The 22639-nt window shown below is 45.9% G+C and overlaps 1 long non-coding RNA gene across 1 annotated transcript in view; it reads right to left on the reverse strand.

The window, feature by feature from the left end:
• The window catches only part of LOC135050853 (uncharacterized), an 85722-nt gene extending 81741 nt beyond the window's left edge, over window positions 1-3981 (reverse strand). The window contains exons 1-2 of the long non-coding RNA XR_010241874.1: window positions 3918-3981; window positions 3043-3200 (exon numbers count right to left, since the gene is read on the reverse strand). This is a non-coding gene — a long non-coding RNA (uncharacterized LOC135050853). The remainder of the gene's footprint in view (window positions 1-3042; window positions 3201-3917) is intronic.
• Window positions 3982-22639: the final 18658 nt, after the last annotated feature.

Raw genomic sequence — 22639 nt, forward strand, 5'->3', positions numbered from 1 at the left:
ACTTTAGGTCCTCAGATGCCAAAGTTTCGAACTTGTAGAACTTCAGCAAACATGTTCGACCCAGACCAAGCAACTGGTCGGCAAAGCTGTAAAGCCGAGACACCCCGGGCAGCTGCCCAGGAGCAACCCACTGTACGAGTAAAGTGGGCCTTAACAGATCTTGGACACAGCAGGCCTGTCGTAGAATAAGCATGCTGGATAGGAAACCTGATCCTGCGAGCAAATGTCTGCTTAGAAGCAGAACACCCAACCGTGTTGGGATCATAAAGGACAAACAGAGTGTCCGACTACCTGTGACGAGAAGTCCTTGTCACAGAAATTTTCAAAGCCCTCACAACCTCCAAGGACTGTGAGGTAATTGAGGAGTCAGTAGCCACTGGCACCACAATAGGTTGTTGATATGAAAAACCGACACAACCTTTGAAAGAAATTTCTGACGCGTTCTGAGCTCAGCTCTATCTTCATGGAAAAACAAGTATGACATGACAATGCCCCCAATTTCGACACACGTTGAGCAGATGCCAATGCCAACAATTGGTCCACATTCCAAGTTAGAAACTTGACGTCCACCTCCTGTAAAGCTCGAACTAATCCGACTGTAGGAACTGCAGCACCACATTAAGATCCCAAGGTGCCATAGGAGGCACAAAGGGTGGCTGGATGTGCAGAACCCCCTTTCAAGAAAGTCTGAACCTCAGGGAGAGCAGCCAATAGTTTCTGGAAGAAATTGGATAAGGCCAAAATCTGGACTTTATGGAGCCCAAGTGTAGGCCCGCATCCACACCTGCTTGCAGAAAGAGGAGAATACCGTCCTAGTTGAAACTCCACCGTAGGAAACTTCTTGGATTCACACCAAGACCCATACTTTTTCCAAATTGGATGGTAATGTTTTGATGTTACTCCATTCCTAGCCTGAATCAGGGTTGGAATGACCTTTTTCGGAATGTCCTTCCGAGCTTAGATCTGGCGGTCAACCTCCCTGCCGCCAAACATAGCCGCGGTAAGTCTTGATAGGTGAACAACCCCTGTTGTAGAAGGTCCTCGCGAAAAGGAAGAGGCCACTGATCTTCCAGTAGAAATCACAGAAGATCCGCGTACGAAGCCCTTCTTGGCCCGTCCGGAGCAATGAGGATCCCTTGAACTCTTGTTCTTACTATAAGTTGGAGAATCCTTGTGATGAGTGGAAGCTGAGGGAACACATACACCGATTGGAACATACATGAAGTTACCAGTGCGTCTACCGCTACTGCCTGTGGGTCTCTCGACCTGGAACAGTACCTCCGAAGCTTCTTGTTGAGGCGAGAGGCCATCACGTCTACCTGAGATACATTCTATCGGCTTGTCACCTCTGCGAATACCTCCGGATGGAGGCCCCATTTTCCTGGAAGGAGATCGTGTCTGCTGAGGAAGTCTGCTTCCCAGTTGTCCACTCCCAGAATGAAGAACGCTGACAGTGCCCGCACATGCCTCTCTGCCCAGAGGAGGATTATTGTTACCTCCGACATTGCAGCCCTGCTCTTCGTTCTGCCCTGTTTATGTAGGACACAGTTGTGACGTTGTCCGACTGAACCTGAACTGCTTGATCTCGCAGAAGATGCGCAGCTTGTAGAAGGTCATTGTATACGGCCTTCAGATCCAGAATGTTTATTGGAAGGAGAGATTTCTGAACTGACTGGTTTTCTTGGAAATTTTCCCCCTGAGCGACTGCGTCCCAACCTCTGAGACTTGCATCCGTGGTTAGAATAATCCAATTCTGAATCCCGAACCTGCGGCCCTTGAGTAGGTGAGAAGTTTGCAGCCACCAGAGGAGTGAAATTCCGGCTTTTGGCGACAGGCGTATCCGCTGGTGCATGTGAAGATGAGATCCTGACCATAAGACCAGGAGATCCAGTGGGAAAGACCGTGCAAGGGATCTTCCGTACTGTCGAGCCTCTTAGTAGGCAACCATCTTCCCCAGAAGGCGAATGCACAGATGAACCGATACCCGGGCTGGCATCGGGACATCCCGGACCATTGATTGGATCACCAACGCTTTCTCCACCGGTAGCAACACCCTCTGCACTACCATGTCGAGAATCATCCCCAGGAAGGAACGCCACCCTATCGGCTTCAAATGTGAAATTGGAAGCTTCAGGATCCACCCAAGATCCTGGGACAGGTGATTTCAGATAGCAACACTCCATAACAACAGCTCCCTGGAGGATGTTAAGGTCGTCCCGATATATGACCACTCTTGGTTTGTGGAGCGGGAGCATAAAGGCTGCCATGGCCCTGATGAACACTCCCGGTGTTGCCTAGAAGCCAAGTTCAGTGTTTGGAACTGGAAGTGACATAGTTGTAGTGCAACTTTAGATAGGCCTAGAGAGGCGGCCAGATTGGAATGTGAAGTACACACCCCTGATATCACGGGATACCAGGAATTCCTGTATATCTCGATCAGAGATCACCACTCCCAGACTCTATCCTAAATCGAACACCCACCAGTAGGGAATCAATTACCTCATGTTTGAATAGTAACCCCTGTTATGTAAATGAGGTGGAACTGGAATAATGACATTTGTTTGACAAATGTTATGATAGCTTCCAGCAGTAGTGCACTTTCTGCCTGAGAAGCTAGGAAGCCTGATTTGAAAAATCAGTGGGGCGGGGATACTAGAAATTCTAGTCTGTACCTCTGGGCAACCCAACTGTTTCCAGGGGTCTAGGCAGAATATCACCCAGATGTGTTACCGAAGCTCTTTAGTCTCGCACCCACTTGCCTGATCCCCAGGCAATGAGGTCCACCGACAAACGAAGGGTTTGAAAACGGGTGAATCTGAAATCCATCCCTGGGAACCTGGCAGTGCAGTTTTTCTGGATTTCCCCAACATCCACTAAAGGAAGTGGAGGAATATGTGGAATCATGTTTGAACTTTGCAGTACGAAGGGATTGCAGTGTAGATGTAGGATATCATTTCTTGGTCTGTGCAGCTGCGGAAGGAAGACATACCGATTTACCCGCAGTTGACATGGATAATTCCGTGCGTCCCAACAGGATCTTACCTGTGAAGGGCGGACCTGTCATACCTTACTCGGATTCTGTATCCGCAGTCCATTGGTGTAGCCACCTTCCCCTGCGTGTCGAAACTGCCAGAGCAGTGGTCCTTGCGTTATGAAGGTCAATCTCCTTCATGGCGTCTAGCCGTGAAGCCTGTAGAGTCCTGTATGTGACATAGAAACAAGTACAAGTCACTTCTACACATAGAATCTAAATCATCAAGTAAGGAGCCTGACCACGTTACAATAGCCCCAGAGATGTACGCAAAAGTGGCTCTCCGAGTCACAACTGCAGCAGTGTACAGTATTAGAGATCAGTCTCAATCTGCGATCAGCCTTTATGGAGGTTGTACCAGGGACAGGTAAGACAACTCTTGACAATTTTGACACTCTTTAGGGATGTGGATAATAACTCAGGGTGTACTCAGGTTTTCCTAAATAAAGAGTTTAATGGCCTTAACAGTGGGAAGGCACTTATTATAGATATATAAAAATAAAATTCCTCATCCCTAATAGCCTCAAACATATGTTGCCCCCCTCATATGTCATGCATTATAAGTGTAAGTGTACGCTTGTTAGGGTACGCAAGTGGGGCGAGAGACACAGCTGTGAGATTTTTTTAATCCCCAGACTACTCCAAAACTGCGGCTTCTTACCAGTATGGGATATATTTAAAAAATATAAATCAAAGTACACCTTATGGAGGCCACCCCAGGGGAACTGCCGCCGAAGCCTGAGAATTTGTACAGTTTGGAGCATGGTATAGATAGACTCCCCAGGAGAAGATATACATTCTGCAGTACAGGACAAAGTCCCTTAAATATGGTAAATTGATTTACACACACATAGGAAAATGTCAGCACAGTTTCCCCCCAGAATACCTTCAGAGAGTCACAGAGTATAAGGAAACCAGCCACACAGCTCCCCTGTGAGCGGTCACTATGGTAACAGCCCGGCTCTGACTGAGTAACCTTAACAGGATAAACAGTTCATAAATTTACACTCCCCCTCCCCCTGTGTATAACCCTGGTACTTCAGAGGATAGCTGGAGTTATGTGCAGGGCAGCGCTCCCTGTCAGCATTCTGATGCTTCTGCAGGGAGAAAATGGCGCTGGTGAGTGCTGGATCCACTCTGAGGAGAAGCTCCGCTCCCTGTAATAGCGCTTCTTCCCGCACTTAGAGATTATACTGGCCTGAGGTAATTTCTGCAGCAAACAGTGGGTTAGACCTTGAAAGCTTTGTTTGACCAGTGTAGGGTATTGCGTTGGCCCAGGACGCCCCTCACAGCGCCGTACACAGTGTGCCGCTGAGCCTTCTGGAGCGCAGCCTGTCAGAGCTGTGCTTCCACCCTTGTGCCGCCATTCTCGCCGGGGACCCGCTTACCGGGACTCCGGCGTCAGATTCACCACTCTTCTTTCTTCTGGCTCTGTTAGGGGGTGGCGGCATGCTGCGGGAGTGAGCGGTCGCCTCGGGCGGCTAACGATCATCACCCTCAGGAGCTCAGTGTCCTGTCAGCGGAGATAGGGGTCATTAACCTCAAGGGTTGGATCCTACTACCCCACTAAGTTCCACGAAGCAGGGAGGCTGTTGCCAGCTGCTTGCCTGTAAAATAACAAACTCTAGAAAACAATAAAACTAAGAAAACTCCTAGGAGCTCCCCTAGCTGTGACCGGCTCCTCCGAGCACATTTTCTAAACTGAGTCTGGTTGGCGTGGCTTAGAGCCAGCCCACACTGTTAAACTCTTAAAGTGCCAGTGGCTCCCAAAGGACCGGTCTATACCCCATGGTACTAAATGGAACCCCAGCATTCTCTAGGACGTAAGAGAAAGATATTAGTCACAGAGGCCTGTTATTTAATAAATAGCTTCAGTTACACTCTCCTCACTGTGATATATATTTACTTATCGTACAATGGCATAACATTGTCTGTTTTATTCAGTCTGTAAATTGTTACTTGACGCACTGTAGTGTAGGCGAAGTAGTAGTAATAATTGTATATTCAGGAAAATACCAAGCAAGTTTAAGCATATCACTGTCAAGCAAGGCTGCCAGCAATTGCATTTTTATGCTACCTCAGGCAATTCAAGAGATATGCACTACTAAAAATAATTGTAATTTAGTATTGTATGCACTTTTCTTGACAGTCAGAGATACCTACTGTACATCGTATAGTAAAGTCCTAGCACTTCATATTAAATTCACCCACACCTTGTAGAAACACAAGATGGCTTAAAATATTTTAGGTTGTAGCTATACTAGTCTGCTTGCATGCACTCTGCCATGAAGGGGGTCTATAAATCCAAACCAAGTGCTAATTTGTGCCGCAAGTTTAAAAGGAGATTCACATTTACTATTTCATGTTACCTATATCTCTTTAGAGTGCATGGTCTCATGAACAGTCTCGCTTTGCCTTCGTATTACCTTTGTCATAGCATACCTCCCAACTTTGCCCGCTGTCAAAGAGGGACACATGCGCGGCAAAGGGGGTCTGGTCTATGAAAGGGGGCGTGGCTTCGCAGAGGGCCCGCGATCGAGCCACGCCCCGTTTTCGTCACTGAGGGGTCATGCCCAGCGCTCTGTGAGCCCTCTCCCCCTGTCTATTCACCGCTGCTCTGTTAAGCAGGGCAGCGACAGACAGAGCCTCCCAACTGTCCCCCCCCCGCGGGACACTGCGGCCCGCTGGTGGGACAGCGGGACAGTCCCCAAATACCAGAACTGTCCCGCGAAAATCGGGACAGTTGGGAGGTATGTCATAGTACAGTGTTATTTACACTGAATAGTAAGAAAAACACAATCGTTACCTCCTGGTACACATTTTAGAAACATCCCAGATTAGCCAACACACCCAACCATGGGGGTCATTCCGAGTTGTTCGCTCGTTGACGATTTTCGCTATACTGCGATTAGTCGCTTACTGCGCATGCGCAAGGTTCGCAGAGCGCATGCGCTTAGTTATTTTACACAAAAGTTAGGTATTTTACTCACGGCATAACAAAGCTTTTTCATCGCTGTGCTGATCGTAGTGTGATTGACAGGAAGTGGGTGTTTCTAGCCGGAAACTGGCCGTTTTATGGGAGTGTGCGGAAAAACGCAGGCGTTCGAGTTCCAAAACGCAGGAGTGGCTGGAGAAACGGGGGAGTGGTTGGGCAAACACTGGGTGTGTTTGTGACGTCAAACCAGGAACGAAAAGGACTGAGCTGGTCGCAATGGCTGAGTAAGTCTGGAGCTACTCAGAAACTGCTAAGAAATTTCTATTCGCAATTCTGCTAATCTTTCGTTCGCACTTCTGCTAAGCTAAGATACACTCCCAGAGGGCGACGGCTTAGCGTGTGCAATGCTGCTAAAAGCAGCTAGCGAGCGAACAACTCGGAATCACCCCCCATATACTGTCAAATACAGACAGTAAATGGTGTTAGAGGTCACAAATTTACATAGGGGGTAATTCTGAGTTGATCGCAGCAGCACGTTTGTTAGCAAATGGGCAAAACCATGGCCCTCATTCCGCGTTGTTCGCTCGCTAGCTGCTTTTAGCAGCATTGCACACGCTAAGCCGCCGCCTACTGGGAGTGTATCTTAGCATAGCAGAAGTGCGAACTAAAGATTAGCAGATTTGCGAATAGAAAATTCTTAGCAGTTTCTGAGTAGCTCCAGACTTACTCAGCCATTGCGATCAGTTCAGTCAGTTTCGTTCCTGGTTTGACGTCACAAACACACCCAGCGTTCGCCCAGACACTCCCCCTTTTCTTCAGACACTCCCGCGTTTTTCCCAGAAACGCCAGCGTTTTTTCGCACACTCCCATAAAACGGACAGTTTCCGCCCAGAAACACCCACTTCCTGTCAATCACAGTACGATCACCAGAACGATGAAAAAATAAGATTTTACTCACCGGTAAATCTATTTCTCGTAGTCCGTAGTGGATGCTGGGAACTCCGTAAGGACCATGGGGAATAGACGGGCTCCGCAGGAGACTGGGCACTCTAAAAGAAAGATTAGGTATTATCTGGTGTGCACTGGCTCCTCCCTCTATGCCCCTCCTCCAGACCTCAGTTAGGATACTGTGCCCGGAAGAGCTGACACAATAAGGAAGGATTTTGAATACCGGGTAAGACTCATACCAGCCACACCAATCACACCGTATAACTCGTGATACTATACCCAGTTAACAGTATGAAATATAACTGAGCCTCTCAACAGATGGCTCAATAATAACCCTTTAGTTAGGCAATAACTATATACAAGTATTGCAGACAATCCGCACTTGGGATGGGCGCCCAGCATCCACTACGGACTACGAGAAATAGATTTACCGGTGAGTAAAATCTTATTTTCTCTGACGTCCTAGTGGATGCTGGGAACTCCGTAAGGACCATGGGGATTATACCAAAGCTCCCAAACGGGCGGGAGAGTGCGGATGACTCTGCAGCACCGAATGAGAGAACTCAAGGTCCTCCTCAGCCAGGGTATCAAATTTGTAGAATTTAGCAAACGTGTTTGCCCCTGACCAAGTTGCAGCTCGGCAAAGTTGTAAAGCCGAGACCCCTCGGGCAGCCGCCCAAGATGAGCCCACTTTCCTCGTGGAATGGGCTGTTACTGATTTAGGATGCGGCAATCCAGCCGCAGAATGCTCCAGCTGAATTGTGCTACAAAGTCAGCGAGCAATAGTCTGCTTAGAAGCAGGAGCACCTATTTTGTTGGGTGCCTACCGGATAAAAAACGAGTCAGTCTTCCTGACTCCAGCCGTCCTGGAAATATAATTTTTTAAGGCCCTGACTACGTCCAGTAACTTGGAATCTTCCAAGTCCCTAGTAGCCGCAGGCACTACAATAGGTTGGTTCAAGTGAAAAGCTGATACCACCTTAGGGAGAAACTGGGGACGAGTCCTCAATTCTGCCCTATCCATATGGAAAATCAGATAAGGGCTTTTACATGACAAAGCCGCCAATTCTGACACACGCCTGGCCGAAGCCTAGGCCAATAACATGACCACTTTCCACGTGAGATATTTAAAATCCACAGTTTTAAGTGGCTCAAACCAATGTGATTTTAAGAAACTCAACACCACGTTGAGATCCCAAGGTGCCACAGAAGGCACAAAAAAGGGGCTGAATATGTAGCACTCCCTTTACAAATGTCTGAACTCCAGGCAGTGAAGCCAGTTCTTTCTGGAAGAAAATCGACAGAGCCGAAATCTGGACCTTAATGGAACCCAATTTTAGGCCCATAGTCACTCCTGACTGTAGGAAGTGCAGAAAACGACCCAGCTGAAATTCCTCTGTTGGGGCCTTCCTGGCCTCACACCACGCAACATATTTTCGCCAAATACGGTGATAATGGTTTGCGGTTACTTCTTTCCTGGCTTTTATCAGCGTAGGAATGACTTCCTCCGGAATGCCCTTTTGCTTTAGGATCCGGAATTCAACCGCCATGCCGTCCAACGCAGCCGCGGTAAGTCATGGAACAGACAGGGCCCCTGCTGTAGCAGATCCTGTCTGAGCGGTAGAGGCCATGGGTCCTCTGATATTATTTCTTGAAGTTCTGGGTTCCAAGCTCTTCTTGGCCCATCCGGAACCACGAGTATCGTTCTTACTCCTCGTTTTCTTATTATTCTCAGTACCTTTGGTATGAGAGGCAGAGGAGGGAATACATAAACCGACTGGTACACCCACGGTGTCATAGAGCGTCCACAGCTATTGCCTGAGGGTCCCTTGACCTGGCGCAATATCTAGTTTTTTGTTTAGGCGGGACGCCATCATGTCCACCTGTGGCCTTTCCCAACGGTTTACCAACAGTTGGAAGACTTCTGGATGAAGTCCCCACTCTCCCGGGTGTCGGTCGTGTCTGCTGAGGAAGTCTGCTTCCCAGTTGTCCACTTCCGGAATGAACACTGCTGACAGTGCTAAGACGTGATTTTCCGCCCATCGGGGAATCCTTGTGGCTTCTGCCATCGCCATCCTGCTTCTTGTGCCGCCCTGTCGGTTTACATGGGCGACTGCCGTGATGTTGTCTGATTTGATCAGTACCGGCTGGTTTTGAAGCAGAGGCCTTGCCAGACTTAGGGCATTGTAAATGGCCCTCAGTTCCAGAATATTTATGTGTAGGGACGACTCCTGACTTGACCAAAGTCCTTGGAAATTTCTTCCCTGTGTGACTGCCCCCCAGCCTCGAAGGCTGGCATCCGTGGTTACCAGGACCCAGTCCTGTATGCCGAATCTGCGGCCCTCTTGAAGATGAGCACTCTGCAGCCACCACAGTAGAGATACCCTGGTTCTTGGAGACAGGGTTATCAGCCGATGCATCTGAAGATGCGATTCCGACCACTTGTCCAAGAGGTCCCACTGAAAGGTTCTTGCATGGAACCTGCCGAATGGAATTTTGCTTCGTAAGAAGCTACCAATTTTCCCAGGACTCGTGTGCAGTGATGCACCGATACCTGTTTTGGTTTCAGGAGGTCTCTGACTAGAGATGACAGCTCCTTGGCTTTCTCCTGCGGGAGAAACACTTTTTTCTGTTCTGTGTCCAGAACCATCCCCAGGAACAGCAGGCATGTGGTAGGAACCAGCTGTGACTTCGGAATGTATAGAATCCATCCGTGCTGTTGTAGCACTTCCCGAGATAGTGCTACTCCGACCAACAACTGCTCCATGGACCTCGCCTTTATAAGGAGATCGTCCAAGTACGGGATAATTAAAAAACTCCCTTTTTTTGAAGGAGTATCATCATTTCTGCCATTACCTTGGTAAAGACCCTCGGTGCCGTGGACAGTCCAAACGGCAGTGTTTGGAATTGGGAATGGCAATCCTGTACCACAAATCTGAGGTACTCCTGGTGAGGATGGTAACTGGGGACATGTAGGTAAGCATCCTTGATGTCCAGGGATACCATGTAATCCCCCTTCTCCAGGTTTGCAATAACCGCCCTGAGCGATTCCATCTTGAACTTGAATTTTTTTATGTATGTGTTCAAGGACTTCAAATTTAAAATGGGTCTCACCGAACCGTCCGGTTTCGGTACCACAAACAGTGTGGAAAAGTAACCCCGTCCTTGTTGAAGTAGGGCACCGTGACTATCACCTGCTGGGAATACAGCTTGTGAATTGCCTCTAGCACAGCCTCCCTGCCTGAGGGAGTTGTCGGCAAGGCAGATTTGAGGAAACGGCGGGGGGGAGACGCCTCGAATTCCAGCCTGTACCCCTGAGATACTACTTCAAGGATCCAGGGATCCACCTGTGAGCGAGCCCACCCTGGCTACGCCTGTGGAGCCCCCGCGTCATGCGGTGGACTCAGAGGAAGCGGGGGAAGAATTTTGATTCTGGGAACTGGCTGACTGGTGCAGCTTTTTCCCTCTTCCCTCGTCTCTGTGTAGAAAGGAAGCGCCTTTGACCCGCTTGCTTTTCTGAAGCCGAAAGGACTGTACCTGATAATACAGTGCTTTCTTAGGCTGTGAGGAAACCTGAGGTAAAAAATTTTCTTGCCAGCTGTTGCTGTGGATACGAGGTCCCAGAGACCATCCCCAAACAATTCCTCACCCTTATAAGGCTCTATGTGCCTTTTAAAGTCAGCATCACCTGTCCAGTGTCGGGTCTCTAATACCCTCCTGACAGAATGGACATTGCATTAATTCTGGATGCCAGCCGGCAAAATATCCCTCTGTGCATCCCTCATATATAAGACGACGACTTATGTTCGCAAAATAGTATCCCTGTTTGACAGGGTTACAGACCACGCTGCAGCAGCACTATCTGCAGGTCTCAGTCTAGTACCTGAGTGTGTAAATACAGACTTCAGGATAGCCTCCTGCTTTTTATCAGCAGGTACCTTCAAAGTGGCCGTATCCTAAGACGGCAGTGCCACCTTTTTTGACAAACGTGTGAGCGCCTTATCCACCCTAGGGGATATCTCCCAGCGTAACTTATCCTCTGGCGGGAAAAGGTACGCCATCAGTAACTTTTTAGAAATTACCAGTTTCTTATCGGGGGAACCCACGCTTTTTCACACTTCATTCACTCATTTGATGGGGGAACAAAACACTGCCTGCTTTTTCTCCCCAAACATAAAACCCTTTTTTAGTGGTACTTGGGTTAATGTCAGAAATGTGTAACACATTTTTTATTGCCGGGATCATGTAACGGATATTCCTAGTGGATTGTGTATATGTCTCAACCTCGTCGACACTGGAGTCATGCTCCGTGTCGACATCTGTGTCTGCCATCTGAGGGAGCGGGCGTTTTTGAGCCCCTGATGGCCTTTGAGACGCCTGGGCAGGCGCGGGCTGAGAAGCCGGCTGTCCCACAGCTGTTACGTCATCCAGCCTTTTATGTAAGGAGTTGACACTGTCGGTTAATACCTTCCACCTATCCATCCACTCTGGTGTCGGCCCACAGGGGGCGACATCCCATTTATCGGCATCTGCTCCGCCTCCACATAAGCCTCCTCATCAAACATGTCGACACAGCCGTACCGACACACCGCACACACACAGGGAATGCTCTGACTGAGGACAGGACCCCACACAGCCCTTTGGGGAGACAGAGAGAGAGTATGCCAGCACACACCAGAGCGCTATATAATGTAGGGATAAACACTATCACTGAGTGAATTTTCCCCAATAGCTGCTTGTATAAACAATATTGCGCCTAAATTTAGTGCCCCCCCTCTCTTTTTAACCTTTTGAGCCTGAAAACTACAGGGGAGAGCCTGGGGAGCTGTCTTCCAGCTACACTGTGAAGAGAAAATGGCGCCAGTGTGCCGAGGGAGATAGCTCCGCCCCTTTTTCGCAGACTTTTCTCCCGCTTTTTTATGGATTCTGGCAGGGGTAATTATCACATATATAGCCTCTGGGGCTATATATTGTGATTATTTTGCCAGCCAAGGTGTTTTTATTGCTGCTCAGGGCGCCCCCCCCCCCAGCGCCCTGCACCCTCAGTGACCGGAGTGTGAAGTGTGTATGAGGAGCAATGGCGCACAGCTGCAGTGCTGTGCGCTACCTTGGTGAAGACTGAAGTCTTCTGCCGCCGATTTTTCGGACCATCTTCATGCTTCTGGCTCTGTAAGGGGGACGGCGGCGCGGCTCCGGGAACGAACACCAAGGACGGGTCCTGCGGTCGATCCCTCTGGAGCTAATGGTGTCCAGTAGCCTAAGAAGCCCAAGCTAGCTGCAAGCAGGTAGGTTTGCTTCTTCTCCCCTTAGTCCCTCGTTGCAGTGAGCCTGTTGCCAGCAGGTCTCACTGTAAAATAAAAAACCTAACATATACTTTCTTTCTAGGAGCTCAGGAGAGCCCCTAGTGTGCATCCAGCTCGGCCGGGCACAGAAATCTAACTGAGGTCTGGAGGAGGGGCATAGAGGGAGGAGCCAGTGCACACCAGATAGTACCTAATCTTTCTTTTAGAGTGCCCAGTCTCCTGCGGAGCCCGTCTATTCCCCATGGTCCTTACGGAGTTCCCAGCATCCACTAGGACGTCAGAGAAATCCTTGTTATGCCGTGAGTAAAATACCTAACTTTTGAGTAAAACAACTAAGCGCATGCGCTCTGCGAACCTTGCGCATGCACAGTAAGCGACTAATCGCAATATAGCGAAACTCGGCAACGAGCGAACAACTCGGAATGAGGGCCCATGTGCACTGCAGGGGGGGCAGATACAACATTTGTAGAGAGTGTTAGATTTGGGTGGGTTATTTTGTTTCTGTGCAGGGTAAATACTGGCTGCTTTATTTTTACACTGCAATTTAGATTTCAGTTTGAACACACCCCACCCAAATCTAACTCTCTCTGCACGTTACATCTGCCCCCCCCCCCCCCCCCCCCTTCCCCCTGCAGTGCATATGGTTTTGCCCAACTGCTAACAAATTTGCTGCTGCTATCAACTCAGAATTAGGCCCTTAGTTACATATAGTCAGTGAGGTTGAAAAGAGGCAAACTGCCCATCTGGTTCAACCTGTATTCTGTGTTAATCTATTCATATTATTATGTGCCTGCTGAAGTAATGGCTGAGTACCAAATGAAAACAATGATTCTTACCACTCCCAGATAATGTAATGTCCATATGTTAAATGCTGTAGCCTGGATACATTTACCAGTTATGAATTTGTCCAATACACTTTTAAATACATTTACATAGTCTGCCTTTATTACCCTCTCCGGCAGGGAGTTCCAAATCTTTATTGCCCTTACCGTGAAGAACCCTTTCCTATGTTGTGTAGGAAAGTGCCCCCGTGTCCTATATAGAGTTCTTTTAATAAACAAATCCGCTGCTAGCTCCTTGTAATTACCCTTTACATATTTGAAGATGTTAATAATGTCTCCTCTTAGACTTCTCTTTTCTAGTGTATACATATTTAACCTAGCAAGCCTTTCCTCGTACTCCAGAGACTCTAACCCTTTTATCAATTTAGTAGCTCTTCTTTGAACTCTTTCTAGTTCCCCGATATATTTTTTATAATACAGTGCCCAAAACTGAACACAATATTCCAGGTGCGGACATACCAATGATTTGTACAGTGGCAGGATTACATCATCGTCCCTTGTCTCTAAGCCCAGTTTAATGCACGCAAGCACTTTACATGCCTTCTTTGCTGCACTTTGACTTTGTGTACTGTTATTAAGCCTATTATCTATGAGCACCCCCAAATCTTTTTCCACCATAGTTACCCCTATATTTTCCCCATTCAGAGTGTAGGATGCATGTGTTGTTTTTTTCAAAATGCATAACTTTGCATTGGTCTATATGAAACCTCATTCCCCATTTAGACGCCCAGGTTTCCAGTTTAACTAAGTCATTCTGTAAAGACTCCACATCGCCTTCTGAATTAATTACCTTACACAGTTTAGTATCATTTGCAAAGATTGATACTGTGTTTTCCAGGCCTATTCCTAGATCATTGATAAATATAGTGAAAAGCAGTGGGCCAAGAACTGATCCTTGTGGTGTTCCGCTGACTACTGGTGCCGAACTGGAGAACATCCCATTGACCACTACTCGTTGCACTCTGTTATCCAGCCATTTACTTATCCATGTACAAATAATATAACCTAGACCAAGTTCCCGTAATTTGTTGATCAGTCTCCTATGAGGCACTGTATCGAAGGCTTTTGCAAAATCGAAATACTTAAATACAATAAATTGCTCCCTTCCTCGTAGAAGCTAATTAAGTTGGTTTGACATGATCTGTCCCTTACAAACCCATGCTGACTATTGCTAATAAACTCTGTAGCCTGTAGGTGATCCCCTATGCTATCCCTCAAAATGCCTTCCAATATTTTACCCACTATAAAGGTTAACCTAACTGGTCTATAGTTTCCAGGATCATTTTTATTTCCCTTTTTAAATAAAGGCACTACCTCCGCTATGCGCCAATCCCTTGGTACCATGCCTGATCTAATTGAACTATGGAAAATCAAGTATAGGGGTTTTGCTAGCTGTAACCTAAGCTCCATAATAACCCTTGGATGAAAACCGTCTGGACCTGGTGATTAATTAATCTTCACGTTACCTAGTCTCTCCAGGACTACTTCCTCACTTAAACAAGCATCAAGCCAGATGTCATTACCCTCACTGTCGTTATGCACTAATGTCACAGGCTCATTCTTCCTGGTAAATACTGCTGGAAAAAAATTGTTCAATATTTCCGCTTTTAATTTGTCATCATTTATCAAAGCTCCCAATTCATCTTTTAAAGGGCCTACGTTCTCCTTCTTTAACCTTTTACTGTTTATATATTTATAAAACTTTTTAGGATTGGTTTTACTCTCTATAGCGATTTTTTTCGTTTATAATTTTAGCTGCCCTTATCGCTTTTTTACATTTTTTATTGCATTCCTTGTAATACCGGAATGACATTAGATTTAAATATTTTGAAAGCACGCCTCTTATTAGCCATTGCTTCCTGGACCTCCTTATTAAGCCACATTGGTTTTTGCTTAGTACTCCTACGTTTACTGCTCATGGGAATGAATTTGTGCATATTGTTTTCAAGCAACCCTTTTAAAGCCTCCCCCATTTCCGATGTGTCCTTGCCTTGAAACAAAACTTCCCAGTCAATGTCGTTTAGTGCCTGTCTCAGCATATTGAAGTTAGCTTTTCTAAAGTTAAATGTTTTGGTCGCTCCCTCAAAGCTATGTTTCTTAAAACTGATGTTGACTGTAATCATGTAGTGATCACTGTTTCCCAGGGTCTCCCCAACTTTAGTGTTTTATATATGTCCACATTATTGGCAAAAACTAGGTCCAGAATAGTTTTACCTCTAGTTGGGGCCTCAACTAATTGAGTCAAGAATTGATCCTTCAATATATTTAAAAACCTGCTGCTCCTAGTTTTTACACATGAATCGTTACTCCAATTTATATCAGGATAGTTAAAGTCCCCCAACACTAGGATGTCCCCCATTCCTGATACTTTTTCAATTTGGTGTAAGAGTTGTGCCTCATCGTGTACACTAATGTTCGGTTGCTTGTAGCACGTGCCAATGACTAGTTTCTTTGCCTCAGTGCCCCCACTTGTGATCTCAACCCATAGCAACTCCATGTTATCTCCTGCTCCCTCGAAAATACCCTCTATTAAGTTTGGTTTTAGAGATGGTTTAACAAAGAGACATACCCCTCCTCCCCTTTTGGTAACCCTGTCCCTCCTAAAAAGAGAATATCCCTCCCAATTCACAACCCAGTCATGAGAGTTGTCCCACCATGTTTCCGTAATATCTATAATATCATACATAGACTTTGATGCAAGCCATTCCAATTCCCCCATTTTACCCGATAGGCTTCTTGCGTTCGCAAGCATACATCTTAGTTTGGCATCTCCCTTGCCCATTTGATTTAATGGTATCTCATCTATATTTACAAGCGCATTTCTAGAATTACTCTTACCGATTGATAATGTCCTCCCTCCCTTTCCACCCCCTTCATACTTAATACAGCCTTCCTTACTGCTTTCTAAACTCCTCCTCCTGATGTTAGTATATTCCCTTATGCTATGGACATCACTTTCTACATATCATATTGTTGTACAATAATCATTAGTATGTAATAAATTTGGAATATCTTGGGCAATACCCGTATGAGTAATTCCGGTGACAATACCCATGCAGAGACCCTTGGCCTTGCCGGCTGATCTTTCACTACCCCCTTCTCCTCCCCAATTTGCTCACCACCCCCATCTTTCCTGTTCTCACTGTTTGACCCGTAGCTTCTAACTAAACCCCCTCCCCCCCAGGCACCTAGTTTAAAAGCTCCTCCAACCTTCTTACCATCCTCCCCCCCCCCCACCTCCCAAAAGAACGCAGCTCCCTCCTCATTCATAATGAATATGGTGGCAAAACAGTTCAAGCAACTATCAGCATCAAGGTAATTAAAATAACCAACAAACAATCAACAAGCAATTGCAGAGCCCATTCACAGACACACATCCCTTTATTTAGTTCTGCACAGACCCTGCACCAGGGTAATGGCCAGGACTTTCCACTGGGGTGATTTCACAGCCAAATCCAGATCTTATTGTAAGGAGTGTTCCCCACTATAACTGCTGCCGACTGCTTTGCTTCCCACAAACTGCACCTTGCCTGAGGAAAGACAAAACAGCAGCATGCATATAACAGGAAAGATTTATTAAAAAGAGGTGGGTGTGTTCACAGTAGGGACATTCCTGAATGTTGCGTCAGATGAACTACTAAATAACCCACATAAATAATCTAGCCTGTAGTCACTCCTTCTAAACCCAATAGGCTAAAATAAAACTAGTAACAGACAACACAGTAATCTAGTCTAAAATCCAAATCCCACACTGGGCCTGACTCTGCGTCGCATGCACAAGGGTACAAAGCAGCACCTATTGGCGGTCACCCATCTGTGAGTTTATGAAAATGCCACTACAAACTCCTTCCCTTGTAAACATCCAACCATGCAACCGAATGTGCAAAGTATGAGACACCCACTTTTAGCATCCATGCATGTTGTAATACCAATTATGTCCTTATATGAGTAGTACGGATGGTGTTAAGGCTCACAGCATTACTGCCTCACAGCACTGAGGTCATGGGTTCGATTCCCAGCATGACCCTAAATGTGTGGAGTTTGTATATTCTCCCTGTACTTGCGTGGGTTTCCTCTGGTTACTCCGGTTTCCTCCCACAATCCAAAAATATACTGGTAGGTTAATTGGCTCCCAACAAAATTAACCCTGGCGTGAATGTGACTGCGTGTGTATGAGATAGGGAATATAGATTGCAAGCTCCACTGGGGCAGGGACTGATGTGAATGGCCAAATATTTGAATGGCCAAATATTCTCTGTAAAGAGTTGAGGAATATGTGTGCGCTATATAAATAACTGGTAATAAATAAATAAATTATACGCCACCATCTGTCGCACCATCAGAACTTGCATCAGCCCTATGGCAGGTGCAGTTTCTCCATCTGACAATGGCCTCCTATGCTTACTGCTATGCATCTGTGAACATGCCCGTGACACTCCCATAATACACCCACAGAATGGAGCACCATTACATGCACTACTGGTCATCTAACAGTTACCGCCCAGGAACACCCATCACTTTACCACAATACATTTCTCATACCGTCTATCACGATAGCAGCAGCACCTTTGTACACTCACTCTGCGTGTCACATGATGAGCTGTAGGAGATTTCAGAAATTGTTACACATGCGTAGTTGCAAATAAGGGGGCAGATGTATTAAACCTGGAGAAGTGATAAAGCAGTGATAAAGAAGTGATAAGTGCAAGGTGATAACACACCAGCCAATCAGCTCTTAATTGTCAATTTACAGATTGGAGCTGATTGGTTGGTAAGTTATCACCTTGCACTTATCACTGCTTTATCACTTCTTGACTATTCAATTATTGAACTACATGAACATCTGCATTACATGCAGACTGTGTGAAACTCAGAATCAGCCCCACAATCCCATATAGTTTAGACCGTGTTTTAATAATAAAATTGTTAGCAGCAATAATTTACTGTTTGTATAAAATATGATGATGATGATGATGATGATGATGATGATGATGATGATTATCCAGGAATTTTGCTTCAGAATTCTGATTCCTTTTACTTATTTTTTAAATAGTTCTAAAAGCATATCTACCTGCTAGATTGAATTAGGACAAGTCATACTTTTCTAGAGCTGACCTCATTTAGTGCTATGAACCTACATTATACAACATAAACAAGCTGTTCTCTAATTTAGCCTTTTTTAAACAATGTGTCAAAAAGTTATACTTTTACATGTTGACTAATACATTTCCATCTATCCGTCTGTCATTTATGCCACAATTATATGATAAATTGCAGAGGTGCAGTTATTCACATCCTTTGCTTCCATTAAATATTACTTTTTTCTTTTTTATTTGGTGGCAGACTTTAGTAGATATAAATGTAATTACAATTTCAAAATTTCCAGTCACCACGTTAGCCATGCTGATATTATTCAGTTTATCCAGCTCTCAGTCTCCATCACACAGTCACACTAACCTTATTTTTTAAATAAAATTTTTTTTTGTAATGATCAGTGACAGGTGCCTCACAAATAATTATACTTGGAGGCGGTACGTGTGCACTTATCCAACAGGTTTATGGCCCCAGTAGTAACTCACATGGATCAAAACTTATTTAAATTAAGAATATGTGGTAAATAAGAAATGTGTGTGATGTCTTCTTCCATCATTTCTGCTTCCATTTGGGCAGTATGTGCAGTGGTCCCCATTTTCCTGCTCTGGTCTCCTCATTGCCATGAACATGATGTCATGTGTGCTATGGGGAGGGTAAGTTTTCAATTATTATTGTCTACATTTCTTTACAAGCAGTGCCTGATCAACCATTATGCTATGAAGGCTGCAGTCTAGGGATCCAGAACTAGGGGGCTACCACCAGTGATGAAGTGGTCTCTGATAATTTGTTGTGGCTGTCCCTCAGCTACCTTGAAATCAGTACCATGTATCCACAATGGTCAATGTATCTCCCCTCTCCTTGACTTTACTCCTCTGCTTCCCCTCCCATGCTCAGTGTTCCATGATACCACATACAGTATATGTACACTATGGGGTCAGGTAGAGATGCTGGCTACTAAAAGACTAGACAGAACCTGCTCCATAGTGTAGCTGGGCAGACAGTACATGCACTATACCATCCCAACACTGATACTCACTGACTACATGTGCTGAGCTCCTCCAATCAGAGTTCAGCACACAACTCAACTCTCAGATCCAATGGCGTAGCTACCATAAGTGCAGGCAGTGCAGCTGCTATGGGGCCCAGAGTTGAGAGGGGCCCAGCTTCCCTGTCAGTTACATGTTATATACATTTGTTACCATTGGTAGTTACGTAGGAGCCCTTATAAACTTTTGCCTTGGGACCTGCAATATATCTAGGTATGCCCGTGGATCTGCTCATTGTAATATGGTATAAAATGAGCTGGAGGGCATTATAATGTTACATTATATGAAGGGAGGCACTGTAATGTAGCACAACATGAAGCGGAGGCACTATATTGTGGCATAATATGAACTGGGGCACTATAGTGTGGCATAATATGAACTGACGGCACTGTAATGCGACATAATGTGACTAGGGCAGTGCTTTCCAAACTTTTTTGAATCACGGCGCCCTAGAATATGAGATTTTTTTTCACGGCACCCCTAGGCCAAAAATTTATTATTGAGAAATTTAGAAAGAAATATTACATTAAGTAGATCGCGTTTATATGTCATCCTTAGGGTCAGTTGTGTGGTGAGGGACAAGATTTGCTTCTGTTTGGCCACATATTTTATGACTTGCAGCCACCAGCACTGGTTTTGCCTATTATATTGACCATGAATAATTTGAATTGGTCCTGGACCACCAACCCACGGCACCCTTGTAAGTGTCCCGAGGCACCCCAGGGAGCCACGGCACACAGTTTGGGAACCTCTGGACTAGGGCACTACTTTGGTTCATAAATAAATCTAGGGTTCTACTATGGTTCATAAAATTAGCTATGGCACTATGATAGGGCATAAAATGAACAACTGCTGCAGAGAGGTGTATCTTTAGAAGCAATGGAACAGGGGCCCCTTCAAAATGTTGCCGTGGGGCCCACAAAGTTCTGGCTACATCCCTGCTCAGATCCTGACATAATTCATCAAAAAGAAGGAACAAGAATAGGAGAATAGAGTCGAGGAGCAGGTAGCTGGATGACAGAGAAAGATGAAGTATGGAAAATGAGGAGAAAGATGGAGGAAGAGTGTAATCTCATCTTATGACTATTGATGCCCACTGCATGTCTTTAAGAAGAAGGAGAATACAGCGTGATTAAATGAGAATAAAAGACTATGGATTCAGGTACATTTGGTAGGTAAACAGACAAAAAATATTGGAGAGATAACTTAACCAGCGCTCCTCAATAGTTTCAGTTTTCAATCAGTGCCAAGCAATTTTTTCTACATTGCAGAAGAACCAATTCAGGGATAAGAAATGGAAATAAATGTATATAGTCAGTGTCGGACTGGGGCATGAAAGGCCCACCGGGGGTATGCTGTGGTAGGGGCCCAAGTTTAGGGGTATGCAGGGCCGTCTTTTTGTATGGGCTCAATGGGCTCTTGCCCAAGTGCCCCAGGAGTATAAGGGACCTAGACTGATAGCTGAGGTTCCCCTCTTTACAGGGGTACCAGATTTTTGGAAATCTGCCCAGGGGAACCGGAGATATCTGACTTGAAAGCTGTGGTCTCCATCCAAGCCTGTTAATTGCTCTTCCTAGCCAGATATCTCGGGTTCGGTCTGACATAGAGTTTTTCTGAGGGTATAATCCAAAAACGGTGACCTTCCCCTTTTGGTGGACACTGGCAGCTTGTCTCTACTATGCCCAGAACCAGGGATATCAGCCTTGCAGCAGCTGGTCCCTGCTCCAGCTCCACACGCCTGGTATGCAGTTTTAGATTTTTGTTGGTGGATTGCTCTGGCTCCTGAACTCTGATCCCCAAGTCCCCAGAACCTTCTGAAAGTTGGGACTCTCTAGTTTTTTTATCCCATTCAAAGCTAAGAAATATATTTTCAGGAACTTGAGATACCTTCAGTCAAGCAAGCTGTCCTCCCACCGAAAAATAAATACAGTATTAAGCCCACTCCACTATCCACCCCTCCCCTACGTATTAAAAAAACCCTACCACCCAGGAAGTCATGTACCAGGGCTTCTTCATTCACCCTAATGCCACCTTCTACAGTTTAGCCCCATCTGTGCAGTAAAGGAGTAATTAGCAGAAATTACTGCTCCAGGTCCTACATGCTGAGCAGAAGATAGAACACCCACTACCGCCTGCGGGACATCAAAGCTGCCACCGATAGCACCCCCACCCCTACCGCTGGAGGATGGGTAGGGGGCCCAGTGCATTGCTGTGCCCAGGGGCCTACACTGCTGTTAAGATGGCCCTGGGGGTATGGCCAGTCTCCAGAGGGAGTGTTGTCGGCCATCATATTCGTTTGCCTAATCAGTAGAGAGTGCATGAGCTGGGGTCTTTCATAAATATATATAGAAAATTACGGATAGCACATGCATGATAATGTACCAGATTAAAACCAGAATGCACTGTAGAAAATACTCCATAGTCCAGTGCAGTATAAGGTAACATTACTTAAGTGCAGAGTCTGGAATCTGATCCCTGGAGGAGGAGGAGAACTCCCAGGCAGTAGGGCCCAGCGGTGGTTTCCCCTGTGGGCCAGTCGAACCCTGTCTATAGTGAAGTACAGTTTAATACACATGAATAAAATACAGAACAAGTACAGAACAAATCCAATCAATCACAAAATAAATTAATGAAGCAATGACCCTATAAAGAGGCTCCTAAGTCACTCTATGCAGAGGATAATTACCATGGATGTTAGAACTGCAATCACACAGTTCTAAAAAGCATATGGGTCTATGAAAGGGATCCCGGGACTTCCCCACGAACCAAGCTGCATTTTCAGGTAACCAACGCTGCTGACATGGACTGGAACGCCTCCACACCGACATGTTTCTACCACCTAGCTGGGGTCTTTTTCAAGGTGTAAATAGCAAATAAACCGGGGCTGCTTCCAGAAATATTTAAATAAACATTGTCTAATCCTGTGTCTCCGTTCCCAGCTGGACCCTACACATTAATCAACTACTAGTCCCATGGTTCCTTGCTGGGAGCGGAAATTGTGATAAGGTGCTATGGTAACCAGATGCTATGCACGCAGCGTCATATCCGCCTCGCGTCCTAGACTCAGATACCACTGATGTTATGATTGTCTCTTGTGTATCTCTATCAATACACAAATACTGTCAATACTGAATTGCACTTCAGGGAACTTCTTCTTTATGGAACTTTTCAATAATATTCCACGTACCGTCTCATAATCTACTCCCTGAACAAGGCGTAACATCACTTCTGGTGACGTCCATTGTAAACATCCGGCTGTCAAATGTTTATCATTGCTTATTGTGGACATTTCTCAGTCTCGGTACCTGGAGGGTGTTATATAAAAGTCATATGCAATCTAGAGATGAGCGCCTGAAATTTTTCGGGTTTTGTGTTTTGGTTTTGGGTTCGGTTCCGCGGCCGTGTTTTGGGTTCGAACGCGTTTTGGCAAAACCTCACCG

This window comes from Pseudophryne corroboree, chromosome 2, assembly GCF_028390025.1.
Source record: "Pseudophryne corroboree isolate aPseCor3 chromosome 2, aPseCor3.hap2, whole genome shotgun sequence".
Classification (NCBI taxonomy): Eukaryota; Metazoa; Chordata; class Amphibia; order Anura; family Myobatrachidae; genus Pseudophryne; species Pseudophryne corroboree.